The sequence below is a fragment of the Lepidochelys kempii genome, chromosome 8 (assembly GCF_965140285.1).
Source record: "Lepidochelys kempii isolate rLepKem1 chromosome 8, rLepKem1.hap1, whole genome shotgun sequence".
NCBI classification, from domain to species: Eukaryota; Metazoa; Chordata; order Testudines; family Cheloniidae; genus Lepidochelys; species Lepidochelys kempii.
Genome location: NC_136387.1, coordinates 58,159,244 through 58,165,243, shown reverse-complemented (window position 1 = coordinate 58,165,243; position 6,000 = coordinate 58,159,244).

The following is a 6,000-nucleotide window of genomic DNA, read 5'->3' as shown; positions in this document are numbered from 1 at the left end:
CTCACACTCCCTGTAGTTACTGTCCTTTGTTCCAGTTTCTTTGAGGTATCCTTGGGGGGTGGAAAGGCTGTCTCCTTAGCCAACTGAAGACAAAATGGAGGGGTCTCCCACGGGATTAAATAGACTTTCTGTTGTGGATGGAGACCCCCTCCTCTCTCCTATGCAAAGTCCAGCTCCAAGATGGAGTTCTGGAGTCACCTGGGCAAGTCACATGTCCATGCATGACTCACAGTTTTTACAGACAAAAGCTATTGCCCACATGGCATCTTGAATGTCTCCAGGAAGACTTCTTATGTGGATTGAAGCATTCCAAGATGCATTGTTCCTTAAGTGCTTCTTGATTGGGCACTTAACTTTGTGAATTCCTTTCTCCAGGAACTGACCAAATGCTCTACTAAGGTTATTTAGAAATCAAGCCAGTACATGGCCAATATTCATAACTTCTAATACAAAAATGATACATGCATACAAATAGGATTAATAGATTCAGTAGATCATAACCTTTACATAAATATGTGACATGGCATATGTAGCATTGAACATATTCCAGTTATGTCATATATATTCATAAACATATTTCCATAAAGCCTTATGGGGGGCAACATCACAATGTAATTATTCCAAAAGCAAGCATTACAAACCCAGGTAATTCAATGTTAGGATTACACTTAAAAGAAGATTAAGCATGTTAAGGTATGGAAAGTACAGTTAAGGCACCCAAACAATTTTAACTGTGCCCTGTAAGGACATTATACAGTAAGCATACAGTTTTGATTTGTAAAGAATTAAACTGATTTTAAAAAACAGATACTTACAACCTCACATATCCCTACCTGGATATGTATCTTTAAAATTTTGTTAATACCTCAGAATAAATGCTACAGTTTTGGGGAGGGAATATATATATACTCATTTTCACAAGCTGAGAACTTAGACTATGGTACCTGGCACCTTCATATATTGGAAAGTGATTGAATCCCTACTTTAAATGCAAAACTCAGTTTACCTTTAACTGTGGAACAATGATGGGTGCCGCCATAATTAGCAATACAAACGCAAATCTTGAACTTTAGTAACATGATATATACCCTCTTTTAGTTTGTTTAAAGAAAAAAGGTAAATAGAAAGTTAAAGGGCATTTCTATTTGTGTGTGTTAGAGTAAGGACAGTGTTTAAATAAATGTTATAGGATGGACACGTGACAGCTGTTTATTTGTCACGTGTCTTAATATTTGATCAGAGATTGGAAGGCATTATTCCACTAGCCTCATCAAGCGTTATTGGGAGGAGGAAAAATGATTGATGCTATTTTGAAATTCTGTATGAATTCATTTGTTTCATTTTTATAGCTCTTTCAGTGGTAATTCAAAGAGGGGAAGGAGAGGAGGTTTTACTTTTATGGTTCTTATCTAGTTCCAAACGGACATGAATAGTAAGTGGCATAGCTTACTATTCATGCATAGCTATGGTTAGAATGAAGAGTATGGGAGACTGGGTCATCATAAAGGACTTATAATGGCAGACTATATATTTCCCTGTCAAAGATGAATGGATGGGAAACTGTAAATCAGTATTGAGTTAAAATATATGAAATGTCAGTTGGTGCTGAGGATCCTGGATGCCAGAAAACTTTTGAATAAACAGTAGTAAGGCCAAAGATGTATGAAAAGAAAATATCCCCTCTCCTGTCTTTCCAGTCTGTTTTCTATTGAAGGTTACACATACTTGGTCTCAGTTCTTCTGATATTTCATTTTCTCAACTTTTGAGCTTTATTTCAGATCTCCTAAATAAGTACTTTATTGAAATGTTAACTGCTGGGAGCAAGGAAATCTAGCATAAGACTTAGAAGTGAGTCCAGGTATGTTCAGGTGTATTAAAAAAGCCATGGATGTGGTAGGAAGGAACAAGTGGTGATTACAATGTATCTATACAGTAGAAAGTTCTGCAGCATCTTAATATTTTATCATATACTACCATAAAAACAGCCACTACCATAAAAAAGCCATAGATGACTCTAAAAATATTCTGCTCTAAAGTTCTGATTCCACAAAGCATTTCAGCACATTTGAAATTTAATGTACGTCAATGGAACTTAGGTACATTGCTAAATTGGGGTCTAAGATAGCATCTTTAAACAAGGTATTGAGAAGTTTTAGTTAATTAAGACTTGCAAAACTCTTGTGAGGTAGGCACTTATTTAATGCATTGGGAAACTGAGGCACTGAGATTTTTTAAAACTATTTGTCTAAGGTAACACAGCTAGATTCTGGCCATATCCAGCATGGGTGCATGAGAAAAGGAGAGTGAAGGGGGCAGGGACTGACAGAATCCCAATAAAGAGTGGAGCTCCTGCTAGGTGCCTAAAGAGGGAGGCCAGTTTGGGTGGTTGTAGAGAGAGAGGAATAATTCTGCATCTTCTTCAAAGGCAGAACAGTACATGTACCAAGACACACAGCCTGTCAAGCTCAAGAGGATTTCTCTTTAAGATAGCCAAGATTCCTTACAGGGACTCCAAGGGTGTGTGGACCCTGTAGTTCAGGTGCCTGAGGTGGTGCTCATTTTCTTTCTAATTCTGATTTGGAAGGAAAACAAAAAAAGGGGGAAGGTATTTTTTCTTTTTGTTTTCTTTTTCTTGATTTCCCCCCCACATCATCATGTTTTGACTGGATCTGGCTGAGGTTATGAAGGGCAGCATTCACTGTGCAGTGAGTCAAAGGCAAACCGAGGCATAGAATATATAAACAGACAACACCAATGACGATACTTTGGGAGAGTCTTCCAAAACCAAGTGAGCAAGACAAACATTATTTGGGAGCAGTCTCACAACAGTTATTCTCAGACTTACCTGCTATAAACAAAAACAAGAGCAGTTACTCACACCAGTATTCCCAATTACTCCAAATTTCCCAGATTGCAAGAGGATGAAAATCTGTCTGTCTGTCTAGGAATATAAAATATCATCCATTCCATCAGAAATGTTTCCAGCATGTTAAAAATCAATTGGCTGTTTGAATAATCAGGAAAGAGACTCAGAATCTGAACCTTCACTGACTTATGCATATGACTTCAGTTACTACAATGGAACTTCTCAGGGTGCATAACCTTAAACAGTTGCATAAGTGTTTGCAGGATCAGGGACTAGAAAAGTAATTCAGAGTGGGGGGAACATAACAGCATTTTGGGAAGGAATATATTAGAGTGTTTTGTGTTGTATATTGAATAGTAAAGTACCTTTTTTTTTTTTCATTGCTAAAGCAGTACTAAACCAGGACAGAATAAATACAGCTGCCACAGAGCCAGTATGTTATTTTTCAGCAAGCCGGCTGTCACTGTAGTAAGCTCAAAAATGCCAACTGTGATTAAATACTATTATCAGGTACAATTCAGGATGTACGAATGGTGACAAGTGCTTGTGACCTTTTCAAAATTCAGATTGTCAGGCTGAGCAAAAAATGGTACAAGCTTACTTCTTATAAGATTAGTGAGGGATCTGGCACTGGCAGCCCTATCAGATTGTGAATGTTTTTTTTTCCTCCCCAATTGTTACTGTTTTATCAAGCCACAAGAAATTAGATAAGCTGTTTGGTTGGAAAAATACATATTTTTATGACAAAGTATTTTTCCCATAAATAGCAGCATATGCTTTTCACAACATAGTCAAATAACAATTTTATTTTAATAAATTTAATTTTTAACTATTCAATTTTTTATCTGTTCAGCCCCCCAAGTTGTTATCACTTGTCTTGTGGCTTAGTTTTCATGGGAAAAATTAGTCAATGGAAGGGAAAAATCAGAGTAGCCTCAGGGAGAGAGTGCTTTACTAAAACTCATGTGACCTAAGTTTCGGTCCCTGCTGTGCCATTAACATGCTGTATGAACATGGGTCAATCACTCCATCATTCTGTGCCTCTGTTTCCTCTTACACTTACTTTCCTATCTGTTTAGATTATAGCTTCTTTGAAGCAGGAATTGTCTCTTCTTATGTGTAAATGGCACTTCTCTGTATCCAGAAATCCATCGAAAGCTTTGCTCCATTGAATTTAATATTCTAACAGTAATATTTAGTTCCTGCTAGTGAATACACAATACTGGGTTATTCACAATACTGGTGAAACTGAAATCTTTGCTCCGCAGGAGAGTTCAATGCCAAAAATCCATTTTTTTATTTATTTTTGATGCACCATAACTATTCACATATTTGTTTCAAATTTAGTGAATATTTTTCAGCTTAAAAAAAAACTGGAAGCAAACATTTCAAAATAAACTGTTTCAACATTTCCTTTTGAATTGACATTTTCTAAACAAAATGCCAATTCAATTTGACATTTCAGTTAGAAAATGTTGTTTTGAATCAACCTGAACTAATCTTTTTCCAGTTTTTCTTTCACTGAGGGAGAAAAAAAGTCAGTTTAGGTTCTAAACAAACCTTTTATTTATTGATTGATTGATTATGTTACAGAACTGCAACAAAAATCAATTATTTACTCGGTTCTACTCCCTACTGAATGACACATGGCTATCAGGCTTTTGTAATTAGTGCTCTGTTTGCCCTACCCTTCACAAAGCAAGAACCTAATTCAATACTTCAGTGGGGTTTGGATCAGGCCCTAATTATGAAGCCACATTTTCCTGAAATTAAACGTCATGAAATAATTGAATTTGTTTGGTCAGGTTTGAGTCTCAGAATTTGCAGTGCCGTTGCCATTTTTCTTAGGTGTTCATTCACCCATCTTCATTTTAATAATATTAACTAAAGTAATTCTAGGATACATTGAGATTAAGCCAGATGAACCAATACCAATATACTTTTAATTTGCATATTTTGTTTGCTTTATTTACTCAATAGTGCAATGAAAGCCTGATGCAATTTCCCCTTTAACATGGCCTTCCAATCCAACACTGTTAATAATACAAAGATGTGATTAGAAAAGGCAGCTTCATTTTTTCCATTTATTACTACTTAGTGTTTTATGAGACATAATTGCATTATTAATACAGACAGCAGCTATTGGTGAGTCATAATAAAAATGGTAATGTGTTTGCAAATTCCCTCATATACAATTTCTTTGCAACTGGCAGCACTTTAAGCTGAAAAATAAGTTGAGGGAAGTTATTAGTGTTTTATTGCTAATTAATAATTGCTAACTAAACAGATCTATTGTACAGTTTTTCTTTCAAAGCTGGAACTGAAAACACATTGAAAGGTAAGAGCTATAATATACTCTGGACAGGATACATATAAGTATATATTACGTATATTGAATCATTTTCTGTGTATCTACAAAGAGAATTTACATAGAAAGGGCAAGACTACATTTTTATATTATTTATTTCTTAAATACTGAGATCAGGGTTTCCCAAACTAGATAAAAGCGATGGGCATATGACCTATACTAGCCCTTTAGAAAGAATTGTTCTTGCTATGGGATTAAATTAACTGAATATTTTGCAAACAAAAGTAGTCAGTGGGACCAGAAGTGCTGGAACAATTTTTATAGTGGGGCTGCTGATGACGGGAACCATATATTTGGTGTTTGTTATTGCTACTTCAAGCCAGGGAGTGCAGTGGCACCCCTAGTTCCAGCACCAGTGAGTGGGACCACCTACTGTATTTACGGTTTGTTTACCACTGTTACAGTATATCTATGGTCTGGTCTACCCTTAAAATGTAGGTTGACATAGCTAGAGTGCTCACAGGTTAAAAAATCCTGGGTCATTGAGTCCAGTCTCCTGATATTTAGGAAACCTCTTTCATATATAATCCTGTTATCATAGGGTTGCCATCTTGGAGTGCCTCCTCATCATGTGGGGTGGCCCTGCAAGTGCTTCAGCCTCAGTTTCCCCATCTCAAGGCTCATCAAAAATACTTCTCCAACATAGACTGGAATATCTCATGGGGTAATTTATTAATATTTCCACTCTTAGACCAGGTCCTAGAATACAGTACCTTGTGGCTCAGCCATGCTCATGCAGCAGATCGAACAGAGTACATTATCTTC